Raw genomic sequence first — 22,433 nt, 5'->3', positions numbered from 1 at the left:
CTACCGTGTTTCAGGTCTGCTTTGTGTTCACGAATGCGGTCCGAGACATGGCGTTTGGTTTCTCCAATGTAACTACTACCACAGAGGCAACTTAGTTTGTAGACACCAGGGTATTGTATGTCCGGAATCACATCTTTTACAGACGTAACCAGATCACGGATTTTATGTAATGTGTTGAATCGGACCTGGATCTTGTGTTTATTCAAGATTTTGGAGATCTTTTTTTGTGATCCCCGCAATGTAGGGCAAAGTGATGGTTTTGAAAGGCTCAAGAGGGTCCTTCTTCATGGTTGGAGTGATAGCTTTGCGGATTGTAGTCGGAGTAACCAATAGCCTTAAGAGCTTGGTGTACGTGCTTGAGTTCACTGGCTATGTGTTCCTGGTCGGATATGCATTGGGCTCTATGGTGCAGAGTCTTGATGAGGGAATTCTTCTGGGATGGATGGTGGTGGGAATCCGGTTTCAGGTAAGCATCCATATGGGTAGCTTTCCCGTAGACGGAGTGGCTCATTGAACCATTAATTTTTTTTTTACCAATTCCACTTTACAGTAAAATTGTAGACACGGCACAATATATACTTCTGAATCTTTATTTTTACCAACATTAAAAAAAATATTCTCCCATAAGGCAAAATTCTGAAATATTGGATTTTTTACAAAGCCTTGTGAATTCACCTTGTATCTGAACAAGTTCAATTTGTGTAAATATTTTTTTTCAAACGTATAAATAAAAAAGACATTGCTTACAAATATCAGCTCTATGTTTTCAAGTAAATACATTTTGGGTAGTGAATAAATTATAGTCTAAATAAGCTACACATGACGAATTGTAGGCAATTATAGTTATAATCAAAGACATTTTTAAACAATCACGTGGTCCCTGTAGTCGCCGTTAGAGACAAAATCTGCTTGAAAACAGTTTATCAACATATATGAATACATTGATTCGAATAAGCAGAGTTAATTTCCTATTTATGGCATGCCGGTTATGTGTCAGTTTTCGATATCAACATCACCTTATAAAAGAATAACATTTAAAATACGCACAGACAAGTATTCATTCGTAATTATTGACAGGCATATTAACAAAATGTAATTACTGCAGTGAAATATACTGCATCAGGTTACATCGTATTAACAAGAAGCTATTTTTAAAATACGCACCGCCTGCTTAACAGTGTATGTACAACGTACTATTGTAGTGTCATTCAAAACGAGTAGACCATTGCATGCTGGCATCTGGGTCAAAATGTAGCAAATTCTAAACATTGCCAACAAATAATAGATCACGGAGTTTCGATCGCAACACAAACAATCGTCATCAGGTGGGACAACCACAGCAGCAAGAAGATAAAACTGCTGGAGTAGGCGCCTACTACTTCAGCGTCTTCTTCTTGCTGTGGTTGTCCCACCTGATGACGATTGCTTGTGTTGTGATCTAAACGCCGTGATCTGTTATGTTTCTACCCACGTGGTGACTTTACCGAAATAACTAGAGAGTGTGGATTCCTGCAGTCACAAAAGCTTCGAATCAAGATTACCTACAAACGACACAACTGAGATGACGCATCAATCATACCCCCCTACTGACAGGCTCTAGTCCACATGCAGGTCGGTGCAGGGCCACCACCCTGTGCCACACAGGGGCAGCTGCTACTTGGGGATGCTCTTCGAGCGTTTCAGACGAGATACAAAACTCCCGAGTTGCTGAGGCGATTAAGCAAGCACCATGTAAAAGCAATTATCATTAGAACATCATGAATGCTTGGGAGCTTATTGGCTCTCGCTCCTGGTGTGAGATTGACCCAACCCACAGGTCCACAAAGACTGGCCACTCTTACTCTGCAGGTTGAACCTAGGAGCTGAGTGTTCAAATTCACATTCTTGTCATTAAAGGCCTGTGACAAAGGTGCATCTATTGGAGCGACATCGTCTCTGGCTTACACATCTACCGGGTCTCCACTTGACTTTGGATTGTCTCGGAGGAAGTCCACCCACACCTCCACTTCCACAAACTGCTGGGAGTTGCCTCGCTCTGCCTCACAGTCAGAATTCTCCTCCTGCTTCACGTTGCCTCCATCGATGTGAAGGTCCCATTTTGGAGTTGAATCTTCATCTTCACATTTCACCTTCACTTCTTCCCTCTTCACCATCACTTCTTCATATTTCACCTTCACTTCTTCGCTCTTCACCATCACTTCTTCCCTCTTCACCATCACCTCTTCATATTTCACCTCGATACCTTTAAAAGTGTCCAAGCTGTTATTTTCTTCCGGTTTGTGTTTCATGAGGGATGGGCTTATTGTGGCACTTTGACTTTCACAAGCTGATTTCAGACTCCACTCCTTGTGGATCTTCTGATGCTTTTGTGTTTTCTGGTGTACTTGAAGATGTTGTTGCTGTGCAAACGCTATCCCGCACAGAGTGCACCTGAAGGGTTTCTCTCCCGTGTGTGTTCTCTGGTGTACTTGAAGATGTGATGAATCTGCAAACGCCTTCCCACACACACTGCACTTGAAGGATTTCTCTCCTGTGTGAGTTCTCTGGTGTTCTACAAGAAGAGATGAACGTGCAAACGCCTTCACGCACACACTGCACTTGAAGGGTTTCTCTCCCGTGTGTGTTCTCTGGTGTATTACAAGAGCAGATGAATATGTAAACACCTTTCCACACACACTGCACTTGAAGGGTTTCTCTCCCGTGTGTGTTCTCTGGTGTGCTACAAGAGTAGATGACTGTGCAAACCCCTTCCCACACACACTGCACTTGAAGGGTTTCTCTCCTGTGTGAGTTCTCTTGTGTTCTACAAGAAGAGATGAACGTGCAAACGCCTTCACGCACACAGTGCACTTGAAGGGTTTCTCTCCCGTGTGTGTTCTCTGGTGTATTACAAGAGTAGATGAATGTGCAAACGCCTTCCCACACACACTGCACTTGAAGGGTTTCTCTCCCGTGTGTGTTCTCTGGTGTTCTACAAGAGCAGATGGCCATGCAAATGCCTTCCCACACACACTGCACTTGAAGGGTTTCTCTCCTGTGTGAGTTCTCTTGTGCCGTGTGAAATCTCCAGTACGATCCGTGCTGTATGCACGCTGGTCGCATTGTTGACTTGTCATACCGAGCTGCGCTGAGTGCATTTGCTCCATCAGACCAATTCTGCGGAGGAAGCGTCAGAGGAAGCGTCAGCTGCAGACAGAAAAAAATAATATCCACACCATCTACACGTCAGTATCGAGGCACAGAGGAATGCATATATAGTCACATGTGACTTACACGTCTATACTTATTCATATATTCAGGATGTAAAAACGTTTCCCAAATTCATCACAGGGCTGTTATGGCACACAATGAGAGGGCAAATGGTCGTAAACATGCCTGGAAGCCCTCGTATCTTCAAAATGAATGTTCACCCAAAACTCCAAGCACACAATTTCGGCGGTCTGGCTACAAAAGGAATATTCATGAGAGCTAAATTCAGCTGACATAGCAAAGGGTGTTGAAAACAATACTAAATTAATGAATCCAGGCTCAGATGTCCTTGAATGCTGGGATGAACAGTTCCGATTTCAGCTGCATGTGCGTGCTGTGTTAACTTCCTGTTTCCATTATTATAAAGAGTTCCAGAGGAAAACAAAAGTAAACTATTGTTATGCTATAACCTCCGTGTTCAACAGAGTTAATAGACGTTACTGCAAACACAAACTGTAAACTGTCACTGGGTAAACAGGCGGTGGCGTGTCTAGAATCACGCCTGGCCACCTTCATCTGTTCGGCATGATTGCTTTCTCACTCCACCAAGTAATTAATTGAGGATCAACGAACATAGCTGAGGCTAACTGGAGTTTGCGTGTCTCTCTCCGTGGTGAGATGTTAACTACCTCACCTGGTATACAGGAAGTCGTGGGTTCGATCCCGACCCTGACGCCTGCTGTATATTTGGAGTTTGCGGGTCCCTCCGTTTAGCGTCTTTGACCGATAGACATTGACACACGTATTCTTGTTTCTTTTGGTAAAGTTACGAAGATAGAAAATAACAATAACAGATAATACAATTACATTAAATAAAGATTACTTGTGTTGCGATCAAAACGACGTGAGTTTTTTTGCTTTATTTACAATGTTTTAATTATTTTTATTGTTATTTTTATTTATTTTTCTATCTACGTGACTTTACCGAAAGAACCAAGAATATTAATTCCTGCAGTCACCAAAGTTTTAAGTCAAAACATTCACACACGTTGACAAAGCCTCACCTTGTGTTGTTGTGGGCAGGTCGCTTCTGATAACAAGAGCGGTATAGCAGCTCAAGCGGGCTTGGCCTGGTGAAAAAAATCAAAACTGCGTGAATATTTACAATAAAACAAAGTTACAAAGTGGCGAGCCGGGTGAAGACAAATTAAACTTAAGCGAGATAATTAAAGTAAACGCAATCAGGTGAGGGCAGGAGGCAAGGCCCCGCGTGGCTAGGCCCCGCGTTGTAAAGTTCCAACCTGGACATCGATTCCAATGCTCGCTGCTACTCAACTGACATCCCTACGAGAGAGAGGCTCTACCTTGGTAAACAACAACAACCACCACCACCACCACAACGACCACCACAACGATGAGAATTTCTCACCTCGGATTTCAGTGCAGGAAGCGATAGCTACCTGTTTACCTCGTGACGTCATGCGGAAGCAGGTGACGTGACGTCACATCCGGAGTACGAGACACGCTCCTCCCACAATGAGCGGCTCCGTAGCTAAATAAATTAGAGAATAAATAAATTATGTTAATGTTACTCGTCCCATATGTCGTGGGCAATGAACCCGTCGCTATAAACTCGCGACGGCTTTAACGAACACATTATGTTAATGAACCGCCAGTCACTGGGCGTAGCTTTGCCCAAATAAGGATTGGCACTATACTCTTTGGTTCTATTGGGTAAAGTCACGTAGGTGAAAATAAAATAACAAAAAATCACGAAGTTTTGGCCAGAACACAAGCGGCCTTCCTCAGGTGAAGGGACGAGACTGTCTGGAGGACAGCGCTGGAGTGAAAAAAGCCACGCTTAGATCACGACCTTTAAGCTGTGTGAGAAGAAACAAAGCGCCTTGTGATCACGGCATCTTTTGAGGAAGGTCAGCGTCTCGATGAGTTGCGACTTCTTGTCCCGTTGTCTGTTAAAAGCTCTAACAGATAGGTGAAAGCCCTCCCCGTAGAGGTAATCAATTCTAGATTTAAAGCTTTCGTGACTGCTAGGATCCATACTCTTTGGTTCTATTGGGTAAAGTCACGTAGGTAAAAATAAAATAACAAAAAATCACGACGTTTCTTTTGTTATTTTTTGTTATTTTATTTTCACCTACATGACTTTACCCAATAGAACCAAAGAGTATGGATCCTAGCCGTCACGAAAGCTTTAAATCTAGAAAGGATTGGCACTGGCAGTGACCCAAGCAGAGGTGACGTCACGCTCAAGAGTGCGGTGGAATACCTTGGTGACATGACGTCACTAGCGAGGTACACCTCTCCCTGGCGTTTCACGCCGATGAAGTAATGCTGAGTGATGACGTCAGAGAGCGGGGTTGGAGTTTAAGTTGATTTAGATTCATTTTCATTGCTCCCTCCCTTGGGTGCGTGGGCTCAGCTACAACAACGTGGACATTATTGTGTATACACTGTGTGTGTGTACACTGTGTGTATACACTGTGTGTGTCTGTGTATACTGTGTGTGTGTACACTGTGTGTGTGTACACTGTGTGTGTGTACACTGTGTGTGTACACAGTGTGTGTGTGTACAGTGTGTGTGTACACTGTGTGTATACACTGTGTGTGTGTACACTGTGTGTGTGTACACTGTGTGTGTACACTGTGTGTGTGTGTACACTGTGTGTGTACACTGTGTGTGTGTACAGTGTGTGTGTGTACACTGTGTGTGTGTGTACACTGTGTGTGTACACTTCTAGATTTAAAGCTTTCGTGACTGCAAGGATCCATACTCTTTGGTTGTATTGGGTAAAGTCACGTAGGTAAAAGACGTTGTACTGTCCCCTGACGATATCCTTGTCAGCTTCGATGTGGTCTCTTTGTTCACCAAGGTCCCAGTACCTGATACCATTGAAATAATTGAAAATTTGGTCCAACATGGACTAGACCCCAACACACCTGCACTGGTTAGGCACTGCCTCAACAATACCTACTTTACTTGGAATGGCTCCTTCTACAAACAAAATGAGGGTACCCCCATGGGATCCCCCTTATCACCAGTGATAGCCAATATTTTCATGGAGAAATTTGAATCAGACGCCATCCAGACTTCCACCCTCAGACCTTCCCTGTGGAAGAGATATGTGGATGACACTTTCGTCATTTGGCCACATGGCCTCCCAGCTCTGAACCTTTTCCTACACCACATCAATTCCAAACATCCCGCCATCAAATTCACCATGGAAGTGGAGAAAGACGGCAAGCTACCATTCTTAGATGTTCTGTTTGAGAGGAGACCTGATGGCTCATTGGGGCATTCTGTCTACAGGAAACCCACCCACACAGATTCCTACTTGAAACCTGATTCCCACCACTACCCAGCGAAAAAGAATTATCTCATCAAAACTTTATACCATAGGGCTCATTGCATTTCGGACCAACACCACCTGACCAGTGAATTAAAACATGTACACCTGGCCCTCAAAAGGAATGGTTACTCTGACCGTACCATCCGCCAAGCTGTTTCTCCCTCCATACAGAAACAACCACTTGATACTCCGGTCAAAACCACCACACTACCATATATAGCAGGCGTTACTAAAAAGATTTCCAAAATTCTAAACAAACACAAGATCCAGGTCCGGTTCAATACAGTACACAAAATTCGTGATCTGATCCCATCCGTGAAGGATGTCATTCCTGACTTACAGTACCCCGGGGTTTACAAATTGAGTTGTACCTGCGGTGATTGCAATATCAGGGAAACAAAGCGACATGTCTCTGACCGAATTTGCGAGCACAAATCAGATTTGAAACACGGCAAAACGAATTCTTCTGCCGTGGCTGATCACTGTTACAACGCTGCGGGTGATCACGATATAATTTTCTCCGATACCAAGGTTCTTTGCAAACCCACGGGTTTTTATCAGAGATTTGTTCACGAGGCAATTCCGATCTACAAACACAGACACAATTTCAACCGAGAAGATGGTTTCAAATTTAGCAACCATTGAAAAGATGTTCTAAATCGAACTAAACTAATTTCAATGGTACAGTATATTTTTCAAGTAGTGGTACCCCAAACTTTCGCAGCTCTTATAAATTCCCTTTTCACACCATCAATAGGTAAACTCTCCCCCCCCCCCCGCGCCAAACGGCAAGTCCACCGGCACGTACAACACCTCTTTTCTAAAATCGGCCAATCAAATGCTAATTTTAATGCTAATTTCTTTGTCAGGACACCTTGTTTGCTCGCACACAGTTTAAAGGTCCGCGGTCTGAGCGTGGTTGTGTTTCGCAAAATTCTCCTGTTTGATTTGTACTAGGTGCCTCGGTGAATGTATATGCTCTGACTTTAACATAGCTATTTCTGTGACCAGTTACAAGCTAATCACTCAGCTATTTCAATGCTAAATTCTATGCTAATTCCTTTGTCAAGGGGTGCCTCTGCGGATGTGTATACTTTAACTTAGCTATTTCAATGAGCCATTTCAATGCTAAATTATATGCTAATTCCTTTGTCAATGCGCTTTGTTTCTTCTCACACAGCTTAAAGGTCGTGATCTGCGCGTGGCTTTTTCCACTCCAGCGCTGTCCTCCAGACAGTCTCGTCCCTTCACCTGATGAAGGCCGCTTGTGTTGTGGCCGAAACGTCGTTATTTTTGTTATTTTATTTTTTTACCTACGTGACTTTACCCAATAGAACCAAAGAGTATGGATCCTAGCAGTCACGAAAGCTTTAAAATATAGAATAGAAATGTAATGCAATACAACACAGAGAGTCGGCCAACATAAGAGTCAACACCCCAACTGGTTGATAACGTTCTTCCAAAGATTGCTCAATTTGAAAGAGAGACAAAACACAGACACGGAGACACATAGACAGAGAGACATAACACAGAGACACACACACAGAGATACACACATACAGTGAGGGAAAAAAGTATTTGATCCCCTGCTGATTTTGTACGTTTGCCCACTGACAAAGAAATGATCAGTCTATCATTTTAATGGAAGGTTTATTTGAACAGTGAGAAACAGAATAACAACAAAAACATCCAGATAAACGCATGTCAAAAATGTTATAAATTTATTTGCATTTTAATGAGGGAAAAAAAGTATTTGACCCCTCTGCAAAACATGACTTAGTACTTGGTGGCAAAACCCTTGTTGGCAATCACAGAGGTCAGACGTTTGTTGTAGTTGGCCACCAGGTTTGCACACATCTCAGGAGGGATTTTGTCCCACTCCTCTTTGCAGATCTTCTCCAAGTCATTAAGGTTTCGAGGCTGACGTTTGGCAACTCGAACCTTCAGCTCCCTTCAGATTTCCTATGGGATTAAGGTCTGGAGACTGGCTAGGCCACCCCAGGACCTTAATGTGCTGCTTCTTGAGCCACTCCTTTGTTGCCTTGGCCGTGTGTTTTGGGTCATTGTCATGCTGGAATACCCATCCACCATCCATTTTCAATGCCCTGGCTGAGAGAAGGAGGATCTCACCCAAGATTTGACGGTACATGGCCCCGTCCATTGTCTCTTTGATGCGGTGAAGTTGTCCTGTCCCCTTAGCAGAAAAACACCCCAAAGCATGTTTCCACCTCCATGTTTGACGGTGGGGATGGTGTTCTTGGGGTCATAGGCAGCATTCCTCCTCCTCCAAACACGGCGAGTTGAGTTGATGCCAAAGAGCTCCATTTTGGTCTAATCCGACCAAAACACTTTCACCCAGTTGTCCTCTGAATCATTCAGATGTTCATTGGCAAACTTCAGACGGGCATGTATATGTGCTTTCTTGAACAGGGAAACCTTGCAGGCGCTGCAGGATTTCAGTCCTTCACGGTGAAGTGTGTTGTCAATTGTTTTCTTGGTGACTATGGTCCCAGCTGCCTTGAGATCATTGACAAGATCCTCCCGTGTAGTTCTGGACTGATTCCTCACCGTTCTCATGATCATTGCAACTCCACGAGGTGAGATCTTGCATGGAGCCCCAGGCCGAAGGAGATTGACAGTTATTTTGCGTTTCTTCCATTTGCGAATAATCGCACCAACTGTTGTCACCTTCTCACCAAGCTGCTTGGCAATGGTCTTGTAGCCCATTCCAGCCTTGTGTAGGTCTACAATCTTGCCCCTGACATCCTTGTAGAGCTCTTTGGTCTTGGCCATGGTGGAGAGTTTGGGATCTGATTGATTGCTTCTGTGGACAGGTGTCTTTTATACAGGTAACGAGCTGAGATAAGGGGCACTCCCTTTAAGAGTGTGCTCCTAATCTCAGCTCGTTACCTGTATAAAAGACACCTGGGAGCCAGAAATCTTTCCGATTGAGAGGGGGTCAAATACTTATTTCCCTCATTAAAATGTGAATCAATTTGTAACATTTTTGACATGCGTTTATCTGGATTTTATTGTTGTTATTCTGTCTCTCACTGTTCAAATAAACCTACCATTAAAATTATAGACTAATCATTTCCTTGTCAGTGGGCAAACGTACAAAATCAGCAGGGGATCAAATACTTTTTTCCCTCACTGTAGGCACACAGAGAAACAACGCCTCTGTGTCGAGGCCTTAAATAGAGAGAGAGAGGGGGGCAGAGAGAGAGGGGAGGGGTGTAGAGAAATCCGTGAGTCAATGCAAGGCCGTAGCCATGGAGTCAACATTGGGGGGGGACCAAATCTACCAGGGGCTCTGGGGTCCCCCTCCAGGAAAAAAAAAATCTAAATTTGAAAACTCATTTCCTAAAATATTGCAAAATTTCACTAATACATGGGATGGAATTTTTTATTATTTGATACAATAATGTATAATATTGTATTACATTGCTGTTGTTTATTTTTTAACTTTTCTTGTTTCATAGTATGTAATGGCAGAGATTAGGGGTTCATAAAGTACAAGGCAATCATATAAACAAAAATCTACGCATTGTTATATGAAGACAAGTCCACATTTTGTGGCCAAGGTTTAGCAAGTTGTTTTTATTAACATAGCATAGCAATTATTATTTTAAAAAATATATTTTATAGCAATATATTTGAAGGGGACATTTTGAGCATATTTGATTATTAGGGGGGGGATATGTCCCCCACCAATATATATTATAATTATTATAATATATTATAATTACGGCCTTGTGTCAATGAGAGATTTGGAACTTTGGTGACTGCAGGAAATAATAATAACACGAGGACACGCAGAGAGAGAAAGCTCACTTATATTCTTGGTTCTTTCGGTAAAGTCACCACGTAGAAGGGAAACAATAAAATAATACAAATATAAAACAATAAAGAACATTTTCTTGTTGTGGTTTTCACACCTGATGATGATTGCTCGTGTTGCAGTTGAAACGTCGTGAGAATTTTATTGTTTTATATTATTATTTTATTGTTTCCCTTCTACGTGGTGGTGACTTTACCGAAAGAACCAAGAATATGAATCCCTGCAGTCAAGAAAGCTTTAAATCAAAAGCTCACTTAATCAAACAAACTGAGTAAAACTTGGAAATGTAATGCAATGCAACACAGAGAGTCGGTCAACACACAATAAACGCATAGCCTGGTAGATTACTTTCTTACAAAGATTGCTCAACTAAGAGAGATAATTGAAGCAAACGCGATCAGGCGAGGGCAGGAGGCAAGGCCCCGCGTGGCTAGGCCCCGCGTTGTAAAGTTCCAAACTGGACATCGATTCCCATGCTCGCTGCTACTCAACTGACATCCCTACGGGAGAGAGAGCGAGGCTCTACCTTGGTAAACAACAACAACAACCACCACCACCACAACCACCACCACCACAACCGCGATGAGAATTTCTCACCTCGGATTTCAGTTCACGCGCGGAGCGGAAGATTCCTGTTACCTCGTGACGTCACGCGGCAGCAGGAGATGACGTCACTTGCGTGGTACAAGAACACTCCTCTCCCGCAACGAGCGGGTCTTAATTTAAATAAATTATGTTAATGAGGCCGGCCCATACGTGGAGGGATGGGGCGTGGGTGCTGAACCCGTCGCAATAAACTCGCGACAGTCGACACGAATATATTATGTTAATGAGCCGCCAGTCACCGGGCGTAGCTTTGCCCAAATAAGGATTGTACAGATAACGGAAGTGACACAGGCAGAGGTGGCGTCACGCTCAAGGGCGCGGTAGACGGGGTGGGGTGAATACCTTGATGACATGACGTCACTAGCGAGGGACACCTCCCCCTGGCGTTTCACGCCGATGAGGTGTGCTGAGTAGTGACGTCACAGAGCGGGATTGGAGTTTAAGTTGATTTAGATTCATTTTCCATTGCTCCCTCCCTTGAACTCAGCAACAACAACAACGTGGACATTGCATCCCACTGGGATTTTTAGCACACAGCGTTGGTGTACGGTGCTTTTTTCAGGAATATTTTGCTGTTTTTTATTCATGGATTTTCTGTTTGCAGAGTCACACAAAGTAGTCACTTTAAGATGTGTTTCTTGTTCGTGTTTGTTGTGGTTGCACTTGATTCAAGAGCCGAATGGCTCACAGGGGTATACCAAAATAAATAAACTGAAATTATTGTGTACACTCTGTGTGTGTACACACTGTGTGTACGTACACTGTGTGTGTACACTGTGTGTACACTGTGTGTGTACACATACACACTGTGTGTGCACTGTGTGTGTGTACACTGTGTGTGTGTGCACTGTGTGTGTACACTGTGTGTGTGTACACTGTGTGTGTACACTGTGTGTGTACACGTACACACTGTGTGTGTGTACACTGTGTGTGTACACGTACACACTGTGTGTGTGTACACTGTGTGTGTGTACACACTGTGTGTACACACTGTGTGTGTGTGTACACTGTGTGTACACGTACACACTGTGTGTGTGTACACTGTGTGTGTGTACACTGAGGGTGTGTGCACTGTGTGCACTGTGTGTGTGTACACTCTGTGTGTGTGTAAATTGTGGGGGGCACAGTCATCTCAGTCGACCAATGGGCATCTTTTCATCAATTTATTATTTTCCAATTTTCTTGTTTTTTTAATTTTCTATCTAAGTGACTTAACGGAAAGAACCAAGAATGTGGTAGCACATTCTTGGTTCTTTGCAGAGGTTCAAGGTTAAAATCCGACAGGCACACCTGGCTACCCCAGTAACATTCACCACAATATGCGCAGTCTGCTAAACGGCAGATGTAAAACATAACGTTGCGTCATTCACAACGCACATTGCATGTTGGTGTCACGGTCAAAATTGCGGAAATTCCAAACATTATCCAGAAACTCCACAACGGAGACACGCACCGCCTGTACCAACGACGGAGGCGCAGACGCTCGATTACGTTGGAATCGATCTGCAGACGGCCAGCAGCTCCGTGTCGCCTTATCTCGATCCCGCAATCCCAACCAGGTGAAAGTCCGCATCGAACCGAACCCCCGGCAAGGCCATCGTCTACTTATCGACGAGAGAAAATTCACACGAAATATCGTTTTCAATGACGTCTTCCAGATGTAAATTGAGACAAGCTTTTAATGAAGAAATACAATAATCTAATTCAAAACACAACACAATTCAAAGATGCTTCATTTTAAAACTTCAAAACGGAGCATGGGGTACTTGCGTGAATGCGTCCTTCGTGTGCAAATGTTGTGACTTTCCTGGCCTGAAGGCCGTCAATATGTTGGACTATTATTGGTGCACAGCGTCTCAACAACAGCAGTGGGGTTTGCTTCAACCGATAGGTACGAACATCCAGACGTCAATCAGCAAGGCACATTTCTAGTCCTAGTTAGACAAAATCTACGTCAACACGTAAGACAAAACTACAATTCGTGTTGTAGAGAATGTACCTCCTCCTATACGTGTAACTTTTAAGTGGTATGCCTTGTAACTGATGAATGATCCGAGCGTGACCTATTTCAAAGACAATGAGTTGCTCCAGATGCTTCGTGGAACACAAAAACACCATTTGACCTGTATCACAAGAACAACGGGTCTCACCTGAGTTCTCTGTACAGGTTACTTTCAAACACAAACACACACCTTGTCCTAACATCACTTATTCAATGTTTGACCCTTGCAGATCAAATGTTGCAAGTATGCACAAAATCAGACAAGTATTCATTCTAAATTATTGACAGGCATATTAACAAAATTGGATTACTTCAGTGAAATATCCTGCATCACGTTACATCGTATTAACAAGCTTTTTTAAAAAAAGCAGTCTGCTTCACAGTGTATGTAAAACATACTATTGTGTCATTCAAAACGAGTAGGCCATTGCATGCTGGCGTCTGAGTGAAAATGTAGCAAATTCTAAACATTACCTACAAACTACACAACTGAGATTACACATCAATCATCGCCCCCTATGGATAGGCTCTTGTCCACATGCAGGCCGGTGCAGGGTCACCACCTTGTGCCACACAGGGGCAGCTGCTACTTGGGGATGCTCATTGAGTGTTTCAGGCGAGGTATGACACAAAACTCCGAGTTGCTGAGGAGATTAAGCAAGCACCATGTAAAAGCAATTATTATGATAACATAGTGAATGCTTGGGAGCTTATTGGCTCTTGCTCCTGGTTAGAGATCTACCCAACCCACGGGCCCACAAAGTGTTCAACTTCACATTCTTGTCATTAAAGGCCTGTGACAAAGGTGCATCTATTGGATAGACATTATATCAAGCTTACACATCTACCGGGTCTCCACTTGACTTTGTATTGTCTAGGAGCAAGTCCACCCACACCTCCACTTCCACAAACTGCTGGGAGTTGCCTCACTCTGACTCACAGTCAGAATTCTCCTCCTGCTTTACGATGTGAAGGTCCCATTTTGGAGTTGAATCTTCATCTTCACATTTTACCTTCACTTCTTCGCTCATCACTTCTTCACATTTCACCTTCACCTCTTCATATTTCACCTTGATACCTTTAAAAGTGTCAAAGCTGAGATTTTCGTCCGGTTCTTGTTTCATGAGGGATGGGCTCATTGCGGCACTTTGACTTTCACAAGCTGATATCAGACTCCGACTCGACTCCTTGTGATGCTTTTGTGTTCTCTGGTGTCTTAGAAGATTTGATGAATCTGCAAACGGCTTCCCGCACAGAGTACACTTGAAGGGTTTCTCTCCTGTGTGCGTTCTCTGGTGTTTCACAAGATCAGATGACTGTGCAAATGCCTTCACGCACACACTGCACTTGAAGGGTTTCTCTCCCGTGTGTGTTCTCTGGTGTTTTACAAGAGCAGATGACTGTGCAAATGCCTTCACGCAGACACTGCACTTGAAGGGTTTCTCTCCCGTGTGTGTTCTCTGGTGTTTTTTAAGAGCAGATGACCATGAAAATGCCTTCCCACAAACACTGCACTTGAAGGGTTTCTCTCCCGTGTGTGTTCTCTGGTGTGTTTTAAGAGCAAATGAACCTGAAAATGCCTTCCCACAAACACTGCACTTGAAGGGTTTCTCTCCTGTGTGTGTTCTCTGGTGTACTTTAAGATTTGATGAATGTGCAAACGCCTTCCCGCACAGAGTGCACCTGAAGGGTTTCTCTCCCGTGTGTGTTCTCTGGTGTGTTACAAGATTATATGAATCTGAAAACGCCTTCCCGCACAGAGTACACTTGAACGGTTTCTCTCCCGTGTGTGTTCTCTGGTGTGTTTTAAGAGCAAATGAATCTGAAAATGTCTTCCCACACACAGTGCATTTGAAGGGTTTCTCTCCTGTGTGTGTTCTCTGGTGTCTTTTAAGATGAGATGAATCTGAAAATGCCTTTCCATACACACTGCACTTGAAGGGTTTCTCTCCTGTGTGTGTTCTCTGGTGTGTTTTAAGAGTAGATGAATCTGAAAATGCCTTTCCACACACAATGCACTTGAAGGGTTTCTCTCCTGTGTGTGTTCTCTGGTATGTTTTAAGAGTAGATGAATCTGAAAATGTCTTCCCACACACTGTGTATTTGAAATGTTTCTCTCCCGTGTGTGTTCTCTGGTGAATTTTAAGAGCTGATGACTGTGAAAATGCCTTCCCACACACAGTGCACTTGAAGGGTTTCTCTCCCGTGTGTGTTCTCTGGTGTGTTACAAGATTACATGACTGTGTAAACGCCATCCCGCACATCGTGCACCTGAAGGGTTTCTCTCCTGTGTGTGTTCTCTGGTGGTTCTGAAAAACTGATGGCCATGCAAATGCCTTGTTACACACAGTACATTTGAAGGGTTTCTCTCCTGTGCGAGTTCTCTGGTGCCGTGTCAAATTTCCAGTCCGGTCCGTGCTGTATGCATGCTGGTCGCATTGTTGACTTGTCGTACCGAGCTGCGCTGAGTGCCTTTGCTCCATCAGAACAATTCTGCAGAGGAAGCGTCAGCTGCAAACAGAAAAAAATAATATCCACACCATCTACACGTCAGGCACAGAGGAATGCACACGTGACTTACACGTCTATACTTATTAATATATTCATGATGTAGTGAAAAAGTTTCCCAAATTAATCAGATTTCATGAACGTGCAAATGCCTTCCCGCACAGAGTGCACCTGAAGGGTTTCTCTCCACGGGCTGTTATGGCACACAGTGAGAGGGGAAATGTCATGAATATGCCTGGAAGCCCTCGTATCTTCAAGATGAATGTTAACCCAAAACTCTAAGTACACAATTTCGGCTGTCTGACTACAAAAGAAATATTTATGAAAGCTAAATACGGCTGACATAGCAAAGGGTGTTGAAAACAATACTATTTCTGTTATGCAGAAATGCATTAATAAACGTTCAATCGCAACTCAGGTGTGAATCCATGCTATGTCCTTGAATGCTGGGGATGAACAGTTCCGACTTCAGCTGAATGTGTGTGCTGTGTTAACTTCATGTTTCCATTCGTATAAAGAGTTCCAGAGGAAAACTAAAATAAACTATTGTTTTTATATATCCTCGTGTTCAACAGAGTTAATAGACTTTACTGCATACACAAACTTGACACTGTCACACACTGCCATGAGTAAAACAGGTGGTGGTGTGACCAGAACCATGCCTGACCACCTTCATCTGCTCAGCATGAATTCTTCCTCACTCCACCAAGTAATGAATCGAGGATCAATCAACACAGCCGAGGCTATCCGTGTCTCTGTCTCTCTCTCCCCGTGGTGAAGGTGTTCCCCTCCACACATTCAGAGTCAACAGCGGCACGCGCTTAGCGTCTTTGACCGATAGATACATTGACGCACGTATTGTTGGTTCTTTCAGTAAAGTCACGTAGATAGAAAATACAAATAACAGATTAAATTCAATAAGATAAAGACCACTTGTGTTGCGATCGAAACGTCGTGGGTTTTTTGCTTCATTTTCATTTTTTTATTTTTCATTTAATTTATTATCTGTTATTTTATTTTCTATCTACGTGACTTTACCGAAAGAACCAAGAATATTAATTCCTGCAGTCACCAAAGTTTTAAGTCAAAACATTCACACACGTTGACAAAGCCTCACCTTGTGTTGTTGTGGGCAGGTCGCTTCTGATAACAAGAGCGGTATAGCAGCTCAAGCGGGCTTGGCCTGCTAACAAAAGAAAATAAAAACTGCGTGAATATTTACAATAAAACAAAGTTACAAAGTGGCGAGCCGGGTGAAGACAAATTAAACTTAAGCGAGATAATTAAAGTGAATGCAATCAGGCGAGGGCAGGAGGCAAGGCCCCCTCGTTGTAAAGTTCCAACCTGGACATCGATTCCCATGCTCGCTGCTACTCAACTGACATCCCTGAGAGAGAGAGAGGCTCTACCTTGGTAAACAACAACAACAACCACCACCACCACCATGAGAATTTCTCACCTCGGATTTCAGTGCAAGCGCCGATCGGCAGCCTCCTGTTACCTCGCGAAGTCACGCGAGTAAGCAGGTAACGTGACGTCACTTCCGGGGTAAGAGACACGCCCCTCCCATAAAGAGCAGCTCTGTAACTGAATAAATTATGTTAATGTTAACTGGCCATATGTCGAGGGATGGGGCGTGGCTGCTGAACCCGACGGCTTCTATGAATGCATTATGTTAATGAACCGCAGTCACTGGGCGTAGCTTTGCCCAAATAAGGATTGCCACTAGATTGACATTCAGATATTTTATTCAATAACTATAGTAATTTAACGCCACTGCTAGACGAAGCCATTGCCACAGTATGTGTATTATGGTTGTTTGCCCATCTTCGCCACACTACTGGCCAGTGCGGGATTGACGGAGTGAGGCCCAGGACCGGTTCTGATATCACTTGCCACCGATGTTAGCCATGGCCTGGAATGGAACTCGGGTTGACGGGTCTAAACCGCAGTATGTCGACCGCCGTGCCATCAGTCCACCCGCCAATCGTGGAGTACAATTTTAACCCCGTTATTTCAACAAGGTCCATTCTGCATGCATAAATTAAAATATTTAAAAAAATATTCAACGGAGTACAGCCTAGGCGTGGCCAAGAGCCTTGGAAGACCAAAGATGGTAGACAGTGGATAGCGGCACCCATACCGGTCGCGTACTCGGCCAGAGGCGAGACAATGTGCTCCCTTATCAATCACCCACCAGCATGGTGAGGTATGGTCAAACAACAACAACAACAACCACCGTGTGACACTCCTCAACTACAACCCCCGGTACCCAGAAGCTCTGAACCCACCAGCCGTGGCGTTGGTCAGGATGTTGATGGCTCTGCTGGGTGAACGAAAGCTTTGCTGAACCGCGAGCAGAATCGGCAGAAATAAAGTGCGGCGGAGCGGGACTCGGTTCACCTCTCACGCAAGACGGCGTCAAGATCCGCGTTGCTCTGCGGGAAGACAATCCCGTTCACTTGCGTTAAGGCTGCGTGAGGAGGAGTTCAAACAGCCATGAGCGCCTCTGCTCTTGTTTAACCCGGTGAGAACTAAGGCTGCTGCGTGAGGAGTGAAAACCGCTGTTGGCGAGCGTCTCTTTGATGAACCTGCTGAGAACACCAAGCGATCAGGATGAGTCTGCACGGGTGACCTGCGGCAGAAGTCTGCCACTGGAGCGGTGCCCACAACGCGTCATTCCGATTTGAGTAATTTGCCGGCAATTCTCTGATTTGCAGCGTGCGGCGAGCACGCGGCCCTACTCTTGTTTAGAACGACGTCACGGGATCTTTGCCTTCCACTGTGAAGCAGGCAGTGCACATCTATGGTCTATACACCCGCAGTATTAACCAGGGTGGCTGCGTGGGGGAGGGGCGGGGGTGGTTTAAACGATGGACCTCTGCAACAAAAACAGCAAATGCGTTAGCGCTCGGTCACGCTCGGTAGCGAACGTACCCCTTGCAGAACCAGGAGGCCGCTGGGCTTGAGCAGAACATCAGCATTGCTGAACAGACCCTGGAGGAACACGCAAAGACAAATATTCCCCATGTATTCTACACGGAGTGTTAAGGCAAGCGCTTGCTGGAGAACGGCAATGAAGGTGGGCACGGCGCACGGGGGTGGTGTTGTGGCCAGCGCCGCACACGTGCGCACACATGCATGGCACGCGCAGTGCGCACATACACACACGCTTGTGCGTGCATGCACACGCACACATGCATGGCACGCGCAGTGCGCACATACACGCGCAGTGCGCACACACACACGCTTGTGCGTGCACACACGTACGTACACACACATGCACGCAGAGTTTACTTCGTTGAACCAAATGAGAACTCACGAGAGCAGGACACAGTCTGCGTCAAGAAAATTAACAAAAGCTAAAATAAAAAAAACTACAGCTTGGAAACAAATTTAAAAAAATCGGAGAGAAATTTACTCCCACATGAGAAATGGAACAAAAATTGCACGCACATAAATATATAAGTAAAGTCATAAGTTGCAACATCAGATTATCTTCAGACTGATAATTGTAGAATGATGCACAAAGACCCCCCCCCTATAAGGTCTTTAGCAGCCTGTCGGGGCCAAGTGCTGTGAGCCAGCACCTACGGAGGCCAGCACTGTGCACGAGGGAAGAGTTTAGCCAAGACCACGGCCGCCTTTGTCTTCCCAGTGCCGATACCGACACAAAGGATGACCAAGGCACCGCGCTCAAGGCCGAGTAGACCCCACGGGAGGCCTAGGACCACTTCAGGCGTTCCTCACCGATGTTGGCCATAAGCCACAGCCGTGTGTACGTAGGCACGGACACATTCTCCAATAGACACGCAATCAGAGCAGTGAGCAGGGTGGCCATTGCCAAACTAAACACTGGAGCTCCGGGCCACAGGGCAATTAACGTGAAAGTCACGCAAATGACGAGCTGCTCATTTGGTCAAACCTAGAGTCGCCGTGACCTGGCGATGCTGCGATGTATCGCGACAATATAAGTTCCGTTTTCATGACGGTAGTCATTCGGTGATTATCTTTGCGCGTATATTTTGTTCTAAAACATCGCATTTCCTGGCGAAACGTTTATGAAATAACAAACCCAATGGTTCTATTATCCGTGAAATTAATGCTGTGTAACACGTTTTCATGGGTATATGACGTGGCGATTCTATTATGTAATCAACTTCCGTAGTTAATTTGCCCCTTCTGTTACTTTCCGTGTAACTGTCAGCACGTGTTTGCAGCATTACGGCGGGCACAGGCTGAGCGAACTGTGGTTGAATAACTATTGCGCAATCTCTATTCGCACCGAGACCGAAACAAGTTTTAAAAAGGCGCAAGATAAAAGCGAATCAACGAGTAAAAGTGACGTTGCGAAAAAACCGTCATCGCAAAACGTGTCACGTGGCACTGCCATCTGTCCGCCACATTCAATCCGCAGCTGAATGAAGGCTTCCCTGCGATGTGTCTGCTGCACTCGTCGTGACAAAGAGCACACAGCGCATTGTGGGGCGCAAGGCAGCTTGAGTGTTTTACGGATCTCAATACCTACGTAGTTACTTTAACTTGACGCTTGTTTACCCAGGAGCGTGTAACTTGGGCGCGAATACTTTTTCAGGAAAGCCCTGCCAAACTCTTTGGTTCTATTCGGTAAAGTCACGTAGGTAAAAAAATAAAACAACAACAAAAAATCACGACGTTTCGGCCACAACACAAGTGGCCTTCATCAGGTGAAGGGACCGTGCTGTCATGAGGAGAGCGTTGTCCTCGTGACAGGACAGGGCTGTCCTCGTGACTTTACCGAAAGAACCAAGAATATAATTCCGTGTTGTTAAAGGCACTGCTCTGCGTGCGGGAGGGAGACGGAGTGACCCAGAGAAAAAAAAACTCGAGCGGACGAGGGGATTTCACTCTTAAGTGGCATGCAGATTGATTCAAGAAGCCAATTTGCTGCACTGCTTTCTCTTGGCCACCTTGCAGTCGGGCAGATTTGGGCATTTAACAAATCTGCGATCCACCAACCGTGCTTCAAAACCACAGGGATGCGCCCACAATGCCCGGTTGCTTAACGTGGCCTTAAAGTGCACGTAGCTTGGCACAAGCGTCGTGGTGACATCACCGCCGCGCAGTGGCGAATGGCGGGCGTAGTTGTTGGCAGCTTAATGCCTCAGCACGATTTCAGTTTTTCTTTCCTAACAAACTGTAACAGTGGAATAGGACTGTGGATGTCATTATTGTTTTGAATTCTGCACGTAACAAGCAATTGCTTTTTCACTCATACACACGCCGTGGTGGAGCGGTGGGGCACTGGTTGACGCACTGAATTTTTTACCCGGAGACCCGACTCGGATTCGCTGCCACGGCTAACTGTTCCTCCGCCTTTACCAGCCCTTACTGACCATTGTGGTGAAGTATGGTCAAACACACCCCCAGAACTGTACGTACGTGTGATGAACTTCTTTCGCACCGTACGTAGCCAACCGCGCTAATCGAACACGCCATGGGGAGGCTTTCATCCATCAGGGAATTTACAAACGGCTGAAAATTATTATCATGGTTACATGCTGCATGTTGTTAGTTCTTGTAAATGATGCAGCTACTGTAAACTCCACATACACCACTGGAGACAACTGAGACTTCAAGGATTACTTCTCATGCGAATTGCTGAACGTGTGAATTGCATCACATCCCAATGCACGGTCTGGCTCTTGAACATATTCTTGAGACTCAAGGAGGTTTTCCTGAATGCATCAACATATTACTGGGGGTGTAAACGATTCATCCATTAACGTGTGTGTGTGAAAATCTATTTTTTTTTAAATCACATTCGTTGTATGTCAGTTGGTCACGTGACCCCTGCTGCCACTAGAGGCGCGACATTCAGAGGCTTTAAAAAATGTGTTGAATGCAATCGCAACCTCCAATCGCAAATAGGGCGAATGTTCATGTTCAAGGTGAATGCCCTGATGATGGCACGATTGTGGTGAGTAAAATCTTCCCCGATCTAAATACGTGCTTCCGATCGAGTAGCAGGAGACCTCGCTGACAAAAAAGCCCCGCAGTTTATTTCGGTTTTGCACTCGATTTATCAAGATTGCAGCTCTTACGAATGTAAATCTTCGGTTTGACTGCCATGCAACAATCCCATTGCAATGCATAGAAAGTACGCCCCCTACTGTGTAAGGTAAAAAGGGCATACGAAGGTTTCTTTGGTAAAAGTCCTGTAAAAATAACAATTCTGCAACTATTCTATGACACATGGGGGGGTGCACTGCTCTAACATTCTCTTACATGATCACGTGTCTCAAGGCATTGCCGCCAATAGCACACGGGAAGAACGCTAAACTAAACTATTGTTTATTTTACCAGGTGAGTTCCACTGAGCTACGTAGCTCTTTTACAGAAGCGACCTGGCCACACATAACAGCTCGACAAAGTGGCTTCTCAGGTGGGAATTTATCGCGGCCAAATACTCTAAACACGTGTTTCTAAAGGCGGAGGGGAAAACCGGAGGTCCTGGTGAGAATTTCACGCGACCACGGGGAAAACATGCAAATTCCAAACATCCAAGTGTAGTGCATCAGGATTGGGATCGAACCCACGACCTTTGACATACCAGGCGGGGGGGTTAACATCTCTCCACCGTGGCAATACTGAGGGAGCAAGACCCAAACTGTGAACAAATAGAAACGTTCTTTGGTTCCATTCGGTAAAGTCACGTAGGTAAAAAAATAAACCAATACAAAAATCACGACGTTTCGGCCACAACACAAGCGGCCCTCTTCAGGTCCTCTGGACAGTCCGGTCCCTTCACCTGATGAAGGCCACTTGTGTTGTGGCCGAAACGTCGTGATTTTTTATTGTTTTCTTTTTTACCCACGTGACTTTACCGAATAGAACCAAAGAGTATGGATCCCTGCAGTCACGAACGCTTCAAATCTCT

At 44.8% G+C, this 22,433-nt stretch overlaps 1 long non-coding RNA gene across 1 annotated transcript; it reads right to left on the bottom strand.

The window, feature by feature from the left end:
- Positions 1-4,256: 4,256 nt before the first annotated feature.
- Positions 4,257-11,052, bottom strand: LOC142922475 (uncharacterized). The gene is made up of 3 exons (XR_012940066.1): positions 10,996-11,052; positions 4,619-4,741; positions 4,257-4,319 (listed from the first exon to the last, which is right to left on the bottom strand). It is a non-coding gene; the product is annotated as an uncharacterized LOC142922475 (long non-coding RNA).
- Between the last annotated feature and the right edge of the window lie 11,381 nt (positions 11,053-22,433).

Source organism: Petromyzon marinus, unplaced genomic scaffold (assembly GCF_048934315.1).
Source record: "Petromyzon marinus isolate PM22_M1 ecotype Great Lakes invasive population unplaced genomic scaffold, UKy_Petmar_22M1.pri1.0 PM_G_Scaffold_98, whole genome shotgun sequence".
Lineage (NCBI taxonomy): Eukaryota > Metazoa > Chordata > Hyperoartia > Petromyzontiformes > Petromyzontidae > Petromyzon > Petromyzon marinus.
This window is presented reverse-complemented; position numbering and strand designations above follow the sequence as displayed.